Source organism: Tenebrio molitor, chromosome 7, assembly GCF_963966145.1.
Source record: "Tenebrio molitor chromosome 7, icTenMoli1.1, whole genome shotgun sequence".
Classification (NCBI taxonomy): domain Eukaryota; kingdom Metazoa; phylum Arthropoda; class Insecta; order Coleoptera; family Tenebrionidae; genus Tenebrio; species Tenebrio molitor.
The window spans coordinates 13,536,060-13,554,538 of record NC_091052.1 but is presented as its reverse complement, the minus strand read 5'-3'; the positions used below and the strand labels follow the sequence as shown (position 1 = coordinate 13,554,538).

At 39.5% G+C, this 18,479-nt stretch overlaps 1 protein-coding gene and 2 long non-coding RNA genes across 4 annotated transcripts in view; 2 read left to right on the top strand and 1 right to left on the bottom strand.

Annotated features, from left to right (window-relative positions):
* Positions 1-18,479, top strand: part of Sema2a (Semaphorin 2a) — a 281,547-nt gene that overhangs the window by 66,632 nt on the left and 196,436 nt on the right. Inside the window, exon 1 of one of the 2 annotated variants that reach the window (XM_069054100.1) lies at positions 8,087-8,166. The exons of the other annotated variant lie outside the window; for it this stretch is intronic. The gene's annotated coding sequence lies outside the window, so the exon portion shown is untranslated. Of the gene's footprint in view, positions 1-8,086; positions 8,167-18,479 lie in introns of those variants that run through there. 2 annotated transcript variants of the gene reach the window in all.
* LOC138135395 (uncharacterized) overlaps positions 1-18,479 on the bottom strand; it is a 96,979-nt gene that overhangs the window by 56,848 nt on the left and 21,652 nt on the right. The window contains exon 3 of the long non-coding RNA XR_011160967.1: positions 7,654-7,743. This is a non-coding gene — a long non-coding RNA (uncharacterized lncRNA). The remainder of the gene's footprint in view (positions 1-7,653; positions 7,744-18,479) is intronic.
* On the top strand, positions 13,841-15,028 carry LOC138135774 (uncharacterized). Its single transcript, XR_011161073.1, has 2 exons — positions 13,841-14,521; positions 14,587-15,028. It is a non-coding gene; the product is annotated as an uncharacterized lncRNA (long non-coding RNA).

Sequence of the window (18,479 nt, the reverse complement as noted above, 5' to 3'; positions counted from 1 at the left end):
CCTTTATAATTGAATTTATAGTGAAAACGATCGGCTCGGTGGCGTTTTCCAAATCCGCTCAGCTTATTGATATAAATGCATCCCTACCAGGACCGTATCGTGATGATTCTCCCGCCCTCGATGTCCCCCTTGTCCTTCGGTGTTGAATGTTTCTTGTAATTGTCTCGGCTGGCCGGAAAGGTGACACCGCCCCGCGTGGGGCTTCTTCGACACCTGCGACATCGTGTTTCTTCCACCACATCACACCTCCGCGAAATGGAAACTGTTGGACGAAATTAGAGCGAGCGTGAAAATGTCGGTGGAATGAGAGTGGCCATTAAAAGCACATTTGAAGTTTCGTCGCGACGGCAAAAACTGACGCCGGTTTTAAACGCTTTCGAATCGATGCGATAAATGTAATGTGTAACGAATAATGAGGGGGTCAGGAGTGATTCGAGAATAACGACGTCTCGTGTCCGGAATGAGCAAAAACACGGTCCAAAGGACAACGTTAATTTAATTAAGATAATGAATTTTCGAAAGAAATGCGATTCTAAATGTAAACATTGTAAAAAATGTGAATTCTCGTTAGCGAGAGCAGAAACCTCGGCGTGTTTATGTTGATTACATTTCCTAGAAATTTAAGATAATCTATGTGTCGAGGGAAGTATAAATATTTGTCGTTTTCGGTGCCTCCGGGTCGTTACAATTAACTGTTTGCCGGAGCGGCTCCGGAGATTTTATTTTTTCGAGTCGGCACTAATTAATCGCAGATTTCTTTGTCGAGTCGCGGATCCGGGCGTTTTCGCTCGTCCGGTGCATAAAACATGTCTGGCACATGTAACCAAACATGAGAGGCGTCTCGTGAATGAAGAATGGCTCCCGGCAAATCATCCGCCTTTTTTGCTGATGCGGAACACCAATACATTTGCTCGCCGAGAAGAATTTACATTAACAAGCCATCAATCATGCAACGACGTCGACTTGTTATTTTGCGGATAAAATCGAAATCAATAAATAACACCGCGAGGGCCATCGCTTTCCGAAGATGTCGGACATCGAGTTTTTCCTTCGGCGATGTTTATTAACGCTCCTGCTTGATTTTCATGGCAGATGACTGCGGTGAGAATGCGCCCTTCCATAAAACAAGATTTATATTCTGCGCGTTCGGAATCGTTTGCGTCCTGTTTATTTTGAATGATGAATAACCTCCGCTTCTTTTCAGCTTGACAGAGCTCATATTTCTGTGGGCGCTCGCAAATATTTGACATCTGACAATATGGGGCCTCAAAGGGGACGCGAATTAACCGAAAAACTAATGGAGTCGCGAAGAAACTTTCCGACGAACGAACGTTCCTCCGGTAATGCCCCGGAAGGAGTGCACCCCAGGATTCCTGGATACCTGGGGGTCGTGACCTGCACCCGCGGCGACCGCCGCGTACCCCACCTATCAATCACCGGTGATGCTTTGAATCATAACAATGGAATCCCATTTCGCATATGCACACACTTACCTATTGTGCGTACTGACAACACAAATGCTGGTACCTGTTCATTGTGTGTGTCTGCTGCCTCTCCCTATCGGCCGCTGGTCAAATCTAAATCTAAATTATCCTGAATTACTGGTCCATTATGTTAAAACACGATCCGGTTCTATTATATCCAGACCTACAATGGACGTGTGTATGTATTATGGGACTCAAAAACGTTATTATTCCAAGACAAATACCGATCTGGAGGCGGTTCCGAACGGATCGAGGTGTCGGCAAATATAATACTCGCAGATCAATCAGGGATTGAAATTAAATAAAGGAGGAGGCTTTGTACACATCTTGTCTCGAGTGTTGTCTTGAGGGAATCGGATTAAGACAAGAGGGATTCTAGACGAGAGGTATCTCTAAACCGTTTGCTTAAGATGATTTTTTAAAATATACAAAGAGGTGCGTTTGTGCCAAACAAAAACAGATTGTTTTTAAATTTCTAAGTAATAACCTGACAAATTATTTTGAAAAAATGTTTAAAAATGGTGGATGCGCCAGACCAATTTTTTTTCTACTCCCATTGAATAATGCATTCATTATAGATGCGCTTTTTAAATAATGATATTCATTACTCTACTGGTTACGACGAATGAGAAAACTGCATTTGCAAACCATTTTATTGTTATTAGTTTACTGTTATTTTGTATTAATTACTGACACTAATTTGTAAACGTATTTACATTCATGGTTAATAAAGTACAATACAATCGACCATTGTAAAGTTGCTATGATACAGTCCAATATTCGTATATCATGATGAAATAACAAACCGAAATTTTTGTCGTATTAAACTCGCGTGTAATGGTCAATTGCTGCTCGCGAGTAATAGCCGTCGTTACACGCCGATCGAGTAACATACTATCTGTTGAGTTAAGTGGTTTAGTGTTTTTTTTTTTTAGATTGTTCACAGATTTTAGAAACCCTCGTCTCTTGCAGATGGTGGACCGGCGAGAGCGTCGGGAGCCCACGCCGCCCCCAACAAATAAAGTCCTAATGAGCAACACGCGACACATTAGTCACCGGGCCGACTGCACGCATTCATTAATTTGAATCATGACTGGCAGTAAAAATCCGCCGCGAAACGCCGAAAGGGCAGTCGATCCTGGCCCTCGTAATTTTTTAAACCTGCCACCATTTATCCACCGCCGCTTTATCCGTGCAAATAGCGATAATTTATTATTAATTGTTATGTTAAACACACGGTGCACGTTATCTGCAGGAGCGCAAAAACAGCTTGTATTTTTTTGAATGCAGGTCGGGGGTGGCACGTACGCGTATCGCTGATAAAAACCGAGCGTACAGGGACGGACACGCAATAAACGTGTAGCTCGTGCGGCCACTAATAACGCTTAATAAAAATCTGGCTGCGGTGTTGTCGAGTCGGAGATACATAAGTAATTTTGTCGCCGCCCCCGCCCGGGTTTCGGAAGAGTCGACCGCATAAATCTGGGAGTCGAATAACAGGTGCACCGTCACTATGAATTTTAAAGTGGCACCGGGACGGGCACTACCTTTGTATGTAAAGTGGAAAGCATTGTCGCATACATTTGCAACCCTAAACATAAAACTGAAAACTGAAGAGGGATTCCAAGTCAGATTGTCGACTTACAACTTATTCAGGGGAGTGATGATGCGGGTCACCTGAAAAAGGTCTTACTTTTACTGCTTTTTTATAACGCAGTTAAAAATATGTTACGGCCTGCTGAAAATTCCGATAGCCTGAGCCAAAACACCTACACATTTTTTATAGGTGCGCCAAAGAGTTATCCCGTTTTACGGAATTTTTTATTAGCGGATACCGGAACCCGGGGGCAGATTAAACCGGCTCGGCGGTGGAAAACAGAATCGAAAATTATCATCGGTGTGTTCAAGGGAAAGTGGAGTCCAGGGAAGGGCAAAAACTCCAGTTCGGGTGAATTAATTTGGCAAACATTTTCTTGGCTTCTGGCGCCCACCATTTTTCATGTTACTGTGACTGCATCTCTATTTCACCGATTTTTTTTTACGGATCAAAGAGAGATTCCAACTGCACCGTTTGAATTAAATCCTTTACAATTTTTCATAATTGCAACTCTCCGATGTAAATCTTTTGTAGTAAGTTTTACAGAGTCGGTGCATCGAGCTCGCGAATGATATTAAAATTAGTTTTGCCCTGAGAGACAGTTTAATACAGAGAAAATTTCCAAACGAACAGTCAAGTTTTTAATATGAACGTTTCGCAGAATTGAATTTTTCATAAAGCACTTAAAACGCGCCTCACATCCCGACATGTTCACACTAGTGGATTTAATCTCGCGAGTACGCCCCTGACCCCACTCGCAGACAATCCTTCTTAAAATTGTCGCGCAGAGTTATCAAGGTTCGACACTCCCGACGAAGATACCCCAGGTATCAGTTTTCAGAGTTGCGAAGTCAACTAAACACAACATCTTGAGCATTCAAGTTTTACACAATGCTATAGAAACACGAGAAGCCTTACAACGGTTTGACGCATGTTCCGGCCCTGCCTCTTTTGACACCTTTGCATTCAAAATGCCGGTATTGTCAAGAAACAATGGAGCTCGCTTACAATCATCGCAAACTGGTTAAACATCAAGCGCACACATGATATACAAGTACCGAGAGCTCTCTCGCCTTTGTCACGGACAGCCATAAATTCACTCCCGATTTTATTGTTTTATTCAATATTTACCCGGACACCTGCAAGTCGACAGAATTGGGGTCGTGTTTAGCAACAGTAATCATTTCTGTTTGGACGAGCGACAGAAAAAAGTCGAATTGGCTCAAATAGTATCAAGGAAAAAATGGTGGAAGCACCGGGAATATGATTTCTAATGAAGTAGATGAAAATGAAATGAAAAATATGATTTGTAGAAATGGCGGAGGCGTCGGAATATTTTGAAAAATCTATGGTAGACTGGGGTCAGTTGTAACATTTTAATTTTGAGGACTTTTAACATATAACAGTACCTACTGGAACAAGAAATGTTCAGAAAGTAAATAAAAAGTGTATTTATTTGTCAACAATATGGTACTACTCTAATTGTTCCACCTACTAAGGAAGCTTACCACGGAATTATTGAAAAACGGTTAAACTGGCACTTTTTTCCTGAGCGGAATAGAAGTACTTCAAGTCCTAGGAGTAGAAGTGTCCCACAGGCGGCTCGACCGAGTCAAATGTAAGGTCATTTGAAGTATTTGCCACTTTTTATTTATCAATTACACGAAATATTTGATAATTAAATTTAAAAAAAAACAAAAATAGCGCAAGATGACCGTTCAGTGTTAAAAAGTAAACAGTTGTGAGTTGTAATCGTTTGCTATTCACGTTTTGATAATTTTTGTTATATTTAGAAATAACTGAAGTATGTCCAATGTCATTGAAAACGAAATGCATACCGTGCCTCGAGAATCTAGTCCCACCAAAGTCCCGAAAAGTGTATGATTGCTACATAATGCTCATGATGAAAAGTATCTGGCTACAAAAGTAACATTTCTGAGTTCCCGAGAGGAAGAATTATAAATTATTATTGTAGGTTATGTCTGACCGGCGCTTATGATGCGATGAATTCACCAATTTGACAAGGAGATATCGAAGGTTTGGGTTCTGCTATCTTAGTTAAAGTTCAGGATACTAAAAATTACAAATCGCGATCATTCACCATTTTGGGAAAGTTTTACTTGGAAATTTACAAAAAGTACATCGGATAATTTAGATAACATTATGTCCGATTTTTTTTTTGTGATCCGCTTGAAGATAAAATAGTATATATCATTCAGAGTAGGTCTTTTTGTGCTTCACCGAGTTGTCAACCTCAACTTCGTCTCGGTCTTCAATCTCTGAGCTTAGCACAAAAAAAACTCACTTCTACTCTTAATGATATAATCTATTATTTTTGCGAAATAGCATGTGGCAACAGAAAACCATTATCTATCATCCCAAAAGTAATACACTGCGGCCAGTTGTGACCCAATTAAAATTTTTATTGTCCCCAATTTGTTTTTTTTAGAATGCTATGACATGCGATGACGAATAGTTATTTGTATCACTAGGCCAGAAACTGCACGTTTGCGAGCATGAGTACGGTTTGCAATACGAGTCGATAGACGAGTATTGTAAGTACGAATGCTCGCAAAACAGTTTCTGGACGTGTGATACACAAAAATTTTCGTGCCGACTTTTGCGGATTTTTGTTAAATGGAAGTTAAAGCACTTGTTTTAATAATTGGTATTAGGGACTTTTTTGTGTTGACAACACTTACATTTAAACATTTAAATTTTAAAATCAACATCGCTCTTGTTTCCTGACATTTATTAAATTTAATTAATTTGTTTTGTTTTTGACATTTTCCTGAAACATTTGTTGTAATAAATACACCAGCCCATATTCAAGAAGTGGCTCGAAACGTAATTTTAATTAATTAATTTTAGTTAAATGTTGCTTCTTTGTAGTTTGTACGTTGTTATAAATAGAAAAACATTTTTAACGAGCCATCCACAGAACAAACATTGACGTTTGATAGAATTCTGATAACAAATGCCAACCGACAACTCAAAATCCCTACTTTTAGCCGGACTAGGCCGGCAATGCATGTGTTTCTGGACGATTTCGAGATCTGTAATTTACCAAATTCCGGCCGGAGGCACGAAAAATAAGTTACGTAAATATTATAGTAATAATTGAATCTAAGCATAAATATCCAATCATACGTTAGGTAAAAAGCAAGTGTCTGTATCTCATACAGCAAGAAAAGTATTTAAGAATTAAAGCTGTCAGAAATAGTTACTTTTGCTTTACAAAACACAATGGCGCCTTTCACAAGGGTCTCTCAAGGGGGTAGCAACACGAAGCATTCACAAGCAGGTGCGCACAAGAAAAACGCTTGATTACCCCCGTGAAGATTTGTACTACCGTTAATGATCTTCGATTTATTCAGTGCTACCACCTCAGTTTACCCTATCATTGATGTCTGACGAACTAAACACATCTAAGAACGGTATATTGTAGATGTTGTTGCAGCAAAGCGAACAGTGAAAATCGCAAATCTGTCTTTAATAATACACAAGAAAATTAATAAAGTAGAAATAGCAAAAATGGTGGAGGCGCCGGAATATTTTAGAAAATTATCGAAATGCCGACTAAAATAAATCTAAGATCAATTGGTAGATTTTCTTGTGATGAAGCGAACACTGAAAACCACAAACCTCTTTCTTTAATAATACTACTCAAGAAAATTAGTAATGTAGCAGTTGCAAAATGGTGGAGGCGCCGGAATATTTTATAAAATTATCGATATCTCCGACATCTGACGAGTTAAAACAAATCTGAAAACATCGTTCATTAGATTTTGTTGCGGCGAAGCGAACGGCGGAAACCGCAAATCTCCGCCCTTAATACTACTCAAGAAAATTAATAATGTATGAATGGCAAAAATGTGGAGGCGCCGGAATAACCTAGAGAGAAACATGTTGATATTTCCATTGTCTGACGAGCTACATAAAATCTTACGCTCCCATTTTTTGCAAGGTATTAAAATCTTATCGTTGTTTATTTCGGGGTAGGGTTCAATATCAGTTTAGACCTTATGGCGCCATCACCAGTCACGTTGTTAGATCAGGTGTTGCGTACTCATCACAAAGCAGGTGTTATAATCACTGTTTATGTTGCCTGGGTTAATTGAACCTTTCGAGTTCACCTATCTGATGGGGAAGATCGGGGGTGTGTTCGGCAAATGTCGTGATCTACGCCACTTTGTGTGTCTTGTGTTGTGTGCACATTGTAATATTATAAACAGCTGCCTTGGCAGGATCTGTTTACGACATTTCGGTAATGAAAGGTGCACAACCAGTATAAAATCGCCTATCTAATTTGAATAGTCGTTTGCCTGCAATAATTATAAGTTGAACGAATGGCCACTAAAACTTTATATAGCTGTTCGGGTACGAAAGCAATTTTTCAAGAAGTTTATTAGCGACGGCACAATGTAGACTAAGCGAAGCGGTTGCTCGGGATTGAAAATGCAGATGAGACGCTTAAGGAGGTGGAGCACCGTCTTGTTGCAACATTTTGCTCCACATAATATATTATTTAAAATAGTGGAGCTGAAACTTATATCTACTCGTATATCTTACCTTGTTCATGTTTAGATTGGGATCACGACTGTCAGTTGCTTCACTAGTATTGCAGTGAAGTTTCCAGTAGTAGAACATTTGTCGTAAAATCTGGAAAAGAAATAAGTTGACAATTTAGTGTGTTGCAAAATGGTGGATGCGCCGGGAATGACAATTCGATATTTTTGTTATCTGCGCATTTGGAGAACTAAAAAACCGTGTGTTGTGGATTTTGTCGCCGTGAATCGAATAAAGAAAACAGTTCGCGCTATTTCCAATATTAGCGGTTTACTGTTGCAAAAATGGTGGATGCGCTGGGAAAAGTCTCCCCCAAAGTTTTTTTTTTGTTTTTGAGGGCGTCGGACGCGACACTTTTCACTCTTGTCCTTTAAAATCCGTTCGCCAAACCTCCTCGTGAACCAACATCACCACCTGATTTTCTTTTTATTTTCAGGTGAGTGTCGTCGAGCGTCAAGACCTCAGTGAAGTGGACATTGTCACCTCTTAGACTGCTGACTACTCGTCGGTACAAAGGTACTAGAATTACAGTCTCCGTATCCTGCGCCGCAAACCCACGCACTCATTCCTGCTGCGTCGTCTGCTCACCCGAGGCAATCGCTTGTTTAACGAGCCAATTCCTGCTCATAGTTATCGAGTCCTTTGACCCAGAAGAATTGATAAACTAAATTTGATGCTTCAATTACTTGAGCGACTCAAAAAGAAAAACATCGAATTTTACGAGGGCCGTGACGGTGTCGTCGATGTTTTACGAGTCGGCAGTCCTCCGCATCTTGCTTGCTTAAGATGCGCTGCGTTCGCTAAACAGGCAAGATTTGTTGGGCTTCGAAGTGTTAAACTTGCAATAATTAGATTCTGGCGAGTAATAAATGTCATCGGACCGCAAATCTTTTGTACTGGGAGGCAGAGGGCGGTGTTGGAGCCGCCAATTCGCAGATAACGATCCAGTGTTAACTGTTAGTCGAGGAAATGGCTGCGGGAAATGATTCCGGAAATGTCGCCCCGCGCGATATCGCGGTGGATTTTCGAGCGATACCGCCGCCAAAAAAAAAAAAATTAAAAACTCCCCGAACCGCACCGTTCAGGAACTGCATAAATTTTTCCTGGCGGATCCCGACAAAGAGGAACACGCCAATAAACGACGCAAATGAGTTCGGTAAAGCATAGAGAGGCTTCAATATTTGTTCGGAAGGAGATCGAACGTTTGGTAATTTTCCGAAACCGCAGCAATATATCCATTCTCCTTTATCTCCGGTGCCAGATGATCATCAGTATTCCGAAGTTGTTGTTATTGACATCTGCGAATTAATATTGCTTCCCGTGGGGAAAGGGCACGTCCTGTCCCTTTTATATTCTTTTAGGTTATTGCGCGTCCGGGAGAAATCGGAAAATTTCGATTTTTCCGCTCGAACTGCAAATTCGCCTTCAAATTCCAATTAGCGAGCACTTCATTCATGTCTCCCCGAGACGAAATTAAATATTAAAAACTCTTTGTTTGATTTAGCTAAAGCGCTGAAAAATCTTTTACAGTTTCATGTTCCGGCGGAAAAGCAATTAGTTACTTTCAAATAATCTTAAAGAAAATGAAATGTTGCGAACTTTGTTATTACCACCGAATTTATCTCGGAGCTTTTTATTTTGTCGCTCCGGGTCGGCGCAAATATAATTTACCTCGCTGGACGAAATAAAATTTATCCTCGCCGTTTGTTTTTTTTTTATATCGTTTACTGCTCAGTTTCCGATTGTTGCTTTACAAAATGCAATAAAGTCACGCGATTTTTCTCAGTTTGCCCAACGACGAACGGATAGAGCGTCGTTCGCTCGATCCTCCTAATTTATATAAATGCGGCAAATACCGAAACGTGTAAATTAGAACTTTACAAAATGAATGAGCGAATCCGGGACTCTATAAACACTGCAAACGAAACCCCAACGTAGAATTGGATCGAGCCATCGTCTGCGTAATTTCCTCGCAACGCCGCCGCCGCCACCGCCGACAGTTCAAATTGAGCATCGACGTGGCAGGTGAGTTCCCACGTTATTTTCGCTCGTCACATTTCCAAATTGCGAAACTCACGACGGCGATCGGGTGCCATCGCTAACAAGCGCAAAATGACACCAAAGAGAGATCATAGTTTCAGGATAATTAAAGTAATTGTGCAAATTGGAGATCCTACTCGGCCCATTCCGGCTTTCAGTCGAGTAAAAAACATGGTGGAGGTGCCGGGAAATGTCAAATAAAATTGTCGAAATCTCAGATGTCAAATTAGCTAAATGAAATCTGAAAATTGTGTCTTGTAGACTTAATTGTGACGAATTGAACGCAAAAACTCGCCATTTTATCCCAAGCATTACTTGATGGTCGTTCAGTGTTAAAAAGTAAACAGTTTTAAGTTGTAATCGGTTGCTATTCACGTTTTGAAAATTTTTGTTATATTTGCAATCCTGTGATTCTACATCCAATATCATTTGCGAAATAATCGACAAATGTTTTGCAAAAATAGTGGAGGGCCCGAACATTTTCTCACTATAACTAACGACATGTCGACTACTGATTGGGCTAGATCAAATCTAAATGATTGGTTTAATAGATTTGACTGGGCGAATCGAACGTAAAAAACTGCACTGTTCTACTTAAAGCATTACTGGATCAAGTTACAAAATTGTTCTGCAAAAATAGTGGAGCTTCTGAACATTAAAAAGTAAAAGAAGTCATCTAAACTTTATAAAATCTCAGGTCAGCTTTTTGCAAGAGTGAATTAGAGAATGATAAAAATTTCGTAGCATGTCCGGCTGCATAATCGCGATTCAGAAGTTCCCCTTTTGAAAGAGCGGAAGCCAGACCGTTCCAAATGAAATGTTTGAGCGTCGTTCCGTAAATCGCAAGAAAGAAGGAACACTCCCGCACACAATACACTTAATAAAATTATGATTGGTATCCCCGAGGGTTCGTCCGCCGACAGCAAACAGGCGTCCACTGGATAGATATCTCTCGGTCAGAGATCGATATCTCGTAAGAAGTGACCGGGACTTAGCAAGCAGGCCGCAGGGCTAAGAGGAATTACTCGCGGAAACAGGGATCTGCAAGGATCAACTTGTAAGCTGGATGTGTTGTGTGAATACCGATCAGCATTTCCGAAACTAGACGGACGGAGAGGCGACATCGCTTCGATTTGAGCCTCCATCCCGTCGAAAAATTTAAACAATGTACTCGGTGTGTCGCCTTCACCGGGTCTTGATTAATGTGGGGTCATCATATTCGCATTAGTCGAGTGTTGCACCTGGTGCAAGACGCTTATCTGGTTCGGAGGCGGCGGGTGATATCGATTGGAACCCTTTGAGAGCGGGTCTTTGTGCGAAGATGAAAGAAAAAATTTAGGGTGTCCCCGGGCGCACTTTTTGTCCAATTAATTTAATGGCTGACCATGACCACACAACTGTTACAAAGCTGCGGAGACCCTCGAAATTACATTTCGCCAGTTTAGGAATCGTCGATCCGACGAGTTCCGCGATAACAAGAGCAGGAGTTGACAAAAAGGCCCGAACAAGAAGCCGATGCCGGAATATACAAGATGTTTCGGGGTCCTGGAGGAATGTTTTGTTAGGCAAAAAGCCGGGGATGGTGTCCCGATTGCGGAATCAGTTTTACAATTCAATTAGGCGCAGTTTCAGCTGCGCTAATCGGCCGATAGTTTCGCAACTAATTAGCCGCAGTGACAGTTACGTGGGGCATAATCGAAGCGTGTGGGGATTCGGGGGCGGTTCCGCCGAAATCTGTCTGCTGAAACAGAATTGTGTTATTAGTTGCAAACAATGGTTTGTGGTTGGCGAGTTTATATGAGTTCACAGTCCGTGAGATTAAAGTTGCCCACGCTTTCGGTCAGCGAAATCTTGAGGGACAGGCGAGTAGTTGGCCGCCAACGTTAACGACCCCACTTAGCCACCGTCCCTTGATAAGCCTAAATCCAAATAATTAAGGCTGATATACGGACAGGGCCCTTCCGAAATAATGAACTCGTCTGCCAAAGGGGCCTAGAGGAAATCCGAACCGACGAATTGCTCCCCATCAAGCTAATAATAATTACAAAAATTCATTTTAACCACAAATTAAACCAGACAATATAATATTTTCCTGGCGCGTCCACCATTTTTGAAATGACAACAAATAGACATGCACCACTGGAATTACCTTAAAGATTACAGAAAAACGTCTACAATAAATATCCAATGGCAAGCCTACATTTGGTAGGGTTATAAAAAGTGCTATTGCTCAAAATGCAGTCTGATTTTGAAAGTTGTGCAGGTAGTACGTGTTAAAAGAAGGCAAAACCTAAAATGCCAATCGAGGTTATGTTTGGTTTTTATCGTTAAAGTTTTTTGAGTTTCATCATGAATTTTTGATAAAATTTGTAAAGTTGTGATAAAATAGTGGCTGCAACTGATTCAGAAAACAACAAAGGCTTAAACAACAAAGTAAAAGGACTGTAATTGTGAGTAAAAGTACAAAATGAAACATGAAAGAAGTTGTCCAAAATGCTTGCCATCGTTTGCAATGCAAGCTTCAGTACGACGGCGACGTGCCCAAGAAAACCAAACTCGATTCAGAATTCCCTGAGCGGCGTTTAGAACTCGCAAACTGAGAAACTCCTAGGTGATTTGCAAGGCGCCAAGTACTTCTTCGGGGCTGGTTTCAATTTCGTGAGGAATTTCTTCTTCTGCAAGTAAAATGCGATCTTCTCGTTGGCGGCTAAGATCGCGCTAATGCATTTCGAAGCACCCGAAATCGCGAAGATGCTGGACAACGTTTACAAAGGTTCGTGTATTGGGAAGTGTCCTTTGGGGAAACCTTTTAGTGTAGATTTGCCGTGCTAGCTCTGAATGTCCACGGGTTTCGCCATAGGTCAAAACCATATCGGTTTTCTCCAGGTTGATGAAAGTCATTTGTGATTTAAATTGAGGTTAAGATTGAGGTTCTTGTTAAAGTGACTTAATTTTGAATTAAATGACAACAAAAAAGTCTACTATGATTTTTTTTAATCCATTTTTTCGTAAAATTCCAAGTTTTTTTGAAAAACTTTTTGCCCCTTTTTCTCGAAAAATATCAACCTTTGTATACGGCATTATTGGTGCAATCGTTACATATTGTGGAGTTCTACCACTGGTTAAAATATTTGTACAACTTTCAAAGTCACCCTGTATACATCACTGTTATCGCGAAAACCCGAACATTACAGGTTTAACATTTGAAAGATGTACATGTTCTCAAGAACTTGGCGTGCGATTTTCTCTTGCAGAATTTTTCACGTCTGTCTGGATCTGCGACTCGAGCTTATTTCGGACAACAACAAAAAGATTCATGAGCTCGGAACAATTTTCGGAAATAATTCATGTCCTAGAAAGATTAATAACTGAGAAAATGTTATGGTTTTCCTTGTTAGTTTTGCCTGAGAGGTCTAAAATATGGAATCTTTATATTTTCTTTAGGTCAAGAAACAGTGAGGGAATCAAAACTTACTTCTTAAGCTAATTTCAGAAGATAAAGATTCGTTGTTTTCTTGGTTGATTCTTAAAGCAGGTTTTAGATTTGGTTTAAAAATTATTTAAATAATATGTGACAAAGTTCCGTATTTATCAATTTTACCCTAGAACTTAGAAATTGCACTTGTTTTCTGTAACGCAATACATCTATAAAAGTATATTAAAGAACGAGTTTTATAAGAGTTGATTTGGCGCACGAGTCCCAAGTGTAGAAAACGAGCCGTAGGGGATTTTTCTATGGGACGAGTGCGCCAATGCCCTTATAAAACGAGTTTTTTATGTTATTTTTTTAGTATTTGCACCCTTGTTTTAATTTTTAAATAAAAAAATTAAATTCTCACATTCTAGGGAATTTTGTATTAATTGGTAATTCAAGGTAACGGATGCAACTACATCTGCAACAGATGTTAAAAAGTAGAGTTTGAACAATAATATTGGAAGTTTTTTGGTATAAATGACAATAATACACTGAAATATTGATAAATTTTCTTAGAGATCTATTAAACCACGAGTGCTTTAATAGATAGCCATAAACGACTCCAAATTGAATACAATAATAGACCTATTAGAAACGCAAATTCTAAAAAAGACGATTTTTGAATTCTAATTTCTGGCTGATAAACATTTAATACTTATGTACTTACAAATTGTCCTGATTAAGGGTTGTGCTAGACATTTGGTTTTCTTTTTTCAGTTGCTTTAATGATAGTCAAGAAACTAAACATAGTAACATTTTGATTGGTCCCGGCGCATCCACCATATTTGTTTTTTTTTTTTTTGATACGATTAAAGTTTTTTTCGGCCTCCCAATCTGGGAAATATAGCGTTACCTTACACTTTAGGTCAAGGGAGGTGCGATTTCCCGTACAATGTCAAAAATTTCTAGTGGAATGTGGGAAAAATCTCGTGGAGTACGGGAAAAATGTGCGGACACCGTTGATTTATTCTTTTCACAGTTAATTTAAAATTAAAGTGTCCATACGTTACTTTAATTTGGTGTAAAAAAACACGTTTCCCTGAATAATTTTTCCGATAAATGTGTTTGTTTAATTTATATCGATCGAAAAAGAAAATAATCGTAACAGGGAAAATGCAACCTATTGGGTTGGCAGCTGTATATGTCAAAAAGTTTGACAATTGTCAGGTATTTCATAAATATCTGCAAAATTGCACAATAAAACTAAACCATAGAAGTTGATATATGGTTTTGTGTACCTACTTTATCCAGTACTAGCTGTTAGTGCTAAAGTGCAACTGGAAAATAAAAATTTACAAAACATTCTAACCCCAAAATCTTGTATGAAGAAAGATGATTCGTTTTCACCAGGAAGTGGTTAAGTACAAGACATTTTAATAATTTGCAACATTATTAACATAATTTATTTTGTAAAATTACAGTTGTAAACATTATTGTTACAATTCTCCCCTTTAGAGAACAATGCAGAAACAATTTGGTAACTGTCAGCTTTATTACTTCTGGGTTGAATGTCAATATGTTGTACTGGTGCTTCTCTTACGGTACTGGTGATGGAATTGTCTGCTGGTACATAGTTATATTGGAAGCAAGTGCTAAAAATTCAAGTAGATTAAAGCACTGTATCGAAGTTTGTGACACAACTCACCATTGTTTGAGCTATAGCTGCAACACAGTACATTTTGTTTTTGATGTTGAAGGAAGGTCATCATCAGTCATCACGAATCATTTTAGGAACTTCAATCTTGTGTCCATAGGGCAATCAAGGTTCAAATATTTGTCAATTTTATTAATACCAATTTAACCTGACTTCCATATATTTCTTCACAGTTTCAACCCAGTTTGGATTGGTAATGGCAAATGATCTACAAATATTGGTTTTTGTGTCAGTTATCAATATAATATCTTCTCTTGACATTTTACATTTTCAGAGTATATAACTTCTTTCGGAGACAGGCACCACAAACACCTATTAATAAAACTGTCTGTAATAAAATATGGTTTATTAAAAATTTGTGAATTAAAGAATAGTTATTACATACTTTCGTGAGAAAAAATTGTCCTATGTAACGTTGTTTCGATTTTTGTGGTAATAATTCCGAATTTAGTCCTGCCACTAGTTGTACTGCCTCTGGTGTCACATTTAACTCACTCTATATTATATACTAGACATTTTTTTCACTCGATTAATACACCAAAATCAAATTTTGAAGCACGACCGTGAAAATTTAGCCGGTAAATAATTTGTTAGGAAAAAAACAAATGAGCGGTCACGGTCGTCTAGGAATTGATTCCACAGCATTCGATTCTTTATTGACGGTGTCAAATTCTACAATAAAATTAGTCTTGATTTTTAAAAGATTTAATATTTTGGTCAGCCGAAAAGTCTAATACAAATGTCGTACGGGACGTATTTTCCGGCCCTCCAACTAATCAGGCACTCGGCTGCGCCATCGTGCCCGAAACCAGTTGTCGTGCCGGAAAATTCACATCCCGTACTCTAATGTAAATAACTATTCCCTCACCTTGACACAACCATTAAGTTCATGAGTTTATGTGACCTAAAAAAATGTATACCTATTTATCTGAATTATCACAAAATCTACAAATGTGTTTGGCAATCACGAGTTCCATCATTCAGATCGTTTTTCAATTATCTGAATTATATCTACTCGTAGTTTAGAGGTTTGTTAATCGGGCAATTTCCGAAGAACGTTGACAAAGTTCGTGTTTTTGTTTGATGCATTCAACTGTACTGGAAAAGTTCTGGCGGGAAGCCAAGTGGAGTAATGTTTCTTTGCGTCTTGAAATGTCCAAGATCAGAAAGGAAGAGTGCCTGGAGCGAGTTGTTTACGTCGCGATTAGATATGAAACCTGCATTTAAGGCACCACCGACGTTCGCTTTTTCGCCTTGGGCCTCGATTCGGCCTCGCGATCGCCGATAAGCAATAAAAGAACCACCCGCCTTATGAGTCGAACAAAAGGAAAAAGTCGCGCACTTCCATCCGCCGCCTTCGGATGTCGTGTTGTTGACGTGTGAAATTGAATTTTTCATTACGTGGCAGGAATGGCTCCTTAGTTTGCCATTTTTCCGTATTTTCATCGGAAAGTTAGTAAACGTAATTCTGTTGGCCTGTTCTCGGCTGATTTCCGGACGTCGGATTGCATTTGACGTGGACGTTCGGCTCAGGTTAGCTGCTCGTTGGATACGACGGTTAATGGTGTTAGGTGTACGCAGTCGTGGACTAGCCGCAACAAATTTAATCACGGAACGAGTCCTGCAGGCCTGACGCGCATTTCCTGATCTATACGTGTCCTGCCTGGCTGAGGACCGCTTTCTTTCACGATCTGCACTTTGTCCGAATAATCGCGTTACCGATTCTGACCGCTTTCTGCTGACTTTTTCTTCCCGATCCTCCTTCTTCGACAACCCCTGCAGGTGCAAACTCCACACTCGGATCCATGTATAATTACAATTATCGCAGCATGTTGCCGACTCGTTCGGAGTCACGACTGCTCAAACTTTCTAATTAGTTGCGAGTAAACTGTGCTCAGTGTTCATTTCGTCTTCTTAATATAATAAGCTCCTTAATCTAAGTATCTTTTAATCCTGGAGCTTTGAGTGGTTTACTAGTTACGTTTTGAAATTTTAAGCCAACTCTATTCCTGCCTTGTAAAACGGTTAACCGGATTTGGGGGTTTTACCGTGGGGCATAATTGGCCCGGAGCCGCCCCCGCAAATAAAAAGAGCGCTGCTCCGGTCCTCGTGACTGTTGCGGGCCGGATCGGTGCAACGGCGAAAATTGTAAAAGTTAAATTAGAAATTTTTGAATGCTCAATTGAACGAAAACAGATGATCCGTCCGCTCGAACTGCTTCCAATAACTGCTACGAGTGGATTTGATTAAAACCAGATACGTCAATTTAGAGTCTGATTTAACGATAAGTAACGCGGAGGGTTTCGGCCACTCGATAATATATTCGGGTGACGTTACCTCACAGATTTCCATTTAAAGAGGCTTTTCAGGTTTCTTCCACATATATACGAATTTTTCGTGTGCATGTCGGCCAACGGAAATATGTAAAGGAGAGGGCTTATTGAAACTTATCAGGGATTTTCACACATGAGAGATCCTGAAATATAGTCATGCATGAAAATATGTCCTCACATTCAGCAGAACTTAATGCCAGTTTAAGAAATCTTCGCAGATCTGGCTGTGCCAACTTCTAAATGCCCGAATTTACATTTCCGGGACTCGCACACGCCCAATTCGATCCCGGAAGACCATTATCCGGATTCTGAACAACCCCGAAACTGCAACAACAAAATTATTTCGTCGGCGCTTTCCTTTTCAAAGGGAAACCGTCCACGGTGCCGTTCGACGACCACAAAAAAATTTCCACAACGAATTTTTTCTAATTTTTACGTCAACTCATTACAAATTCCTGATTATTTCATTTTTCCACTTCTTTTAATCTCAGATAATTTGTTTTTGTTTATCCCGGATTGGTATTAACATAGTGAATGTTGGACAATAATAGTTATTTATGTGACGAGCTTAGTAAATTAATTTTTACGGGCGCGCTGGCACTTGTGAGACGAGTGACGTAAGGAACGAGTCTTCATAAGCCAGTAAGAAGCCTAATTGTTATTTATGTTTCTAAAAATTTTATAATGAAAGGCGGTGAGGCAATTATACCTACGTCGTCATGGTGTTGAGATAAACAACAAAAATACTGTCAGAAATTTAGTGAAAATTGTTGCAAAAAGAAAGAATGGCTTTAATGCCTGATGAAGACTTTGAAGGCGATTTTCTTGAAGTGCAAAAAAATAACCACGGAATTACCAACGGTGCAAGTCCGGTTCTCTACTGATTCGATCCCAAGAGCGGTATGAAAATGACTTTCGAAAACGGATCAAAATGCATTATTAACGTATGTAATTGCACAATTGATAGTTAAATTTGTTTGTGTTTATAATAAACGTTTTCAAAAATCATTTAATTATTTTTTGATGAGTATCGTCTCTCCTACGAGCCTGTAAAATATTACAGGGCTCTACCCGTAACTACTCATTTACTTAGTTCCCTCAAATGCCTGTAAACTGTTATTTACTTAGAAGGTGGAAATAATATTATTATGAAAAGGAGCACGGCATCGAGGCCGGAATTATTTATCATTACGTATTTTCTATCTAATAATGATAACGTCCTTACTTCCGCGGCCACCCATCCAAATAATGACCACGCAAGATGTTGCTTCACCTCCGATAAAACTATTATTATTATTATTGAAAATTGACTGAAGTTTTCGTTTTC